Source organism: Nannospalax galili, unplaced genomic scaffold (genome assembly GCF_000622305.1).
Source record: "Nannospalax galili isolate Female #2095 unplaced genomic scaffold, S.galili_v1.0 scaffold336, whole genome shotgun sequence".
Classification (NCBI taxonomy): domain Eukaryota; kingdom Metazoa; phylum Chordata; class Mammalia; order Rodentia; family Spalacidae; genus Nannospalax; species Nannospalax galili.
In genome coordinates this window covers 4,191,950-4,192,699 of record NW_008343385.1, presented here as the reverse complement: position 1 = coordinate 4,192,699, position 750 = coordinate 4,191,950, and positions in this window count along the sequence as shown.

Sequence of the window (750 nt, the reverse complement as noted above, 5' to 3'; positions counted from 1 at the left end):
AGTTTCTAGTTCCATCCATTTACCTGCAAATTTCATGATTTCATTTTTTTTACTGCTGAGTAAAACTCCATCGTATAAATGAACCACATTTTCATTATCCACTCACCAATTGACGGACACTTAGGTTGCTTCCATCTCTTAGCTATTGTGAAAAGAGCAGAAACAAACAGGGATGTACAAGTGTCTCTACAATAGGTTGAGTTCTTTGGGTATGTGCCAAGGAATGGTATAACTCGGTCAAATGGTAGGTTCATTTAGAGTTTTTTAAGAGTTCTCCACACTGCTTTCCATAGGGGTTGAACCAGTTTGAAGCCCCACCAGCAGTGGATAAGTGTTCCCCTTTCCCCACATCCTCTCCAACATTTGGTATCATTTGTTCTCTTGATCTTAGCCAGTCTGACTGGGGTAAGATGAAATCTTAAAGTGGTTTTAATTTGCATTTCCCTAATTATTAGTGATGTTGATTAGTAAAGATGCTTCCTAGTCATCTTTACTTCTTCTTTTGAGAACTCTCTGTTCAGCTCCTTAGCCCATCTTTTAATTGGGTTGCTTCTTGTCTTGGTTCTCTGTTTTTTGAGTTCGTTATATATTCTGGTAATTAAACCTCTATCAGATGTGTCACTGGTGAAGATTTTCTCCCATTCTGTGGGTTTTCTGTTTGTTTCCTTGGTTGTCTCCTCTGATGTACAGAAGCTTTTTAGTTTAATGAGGTCCCATTTGTTAATTCTTGCCCTTGTTTCCTGAGCAGTT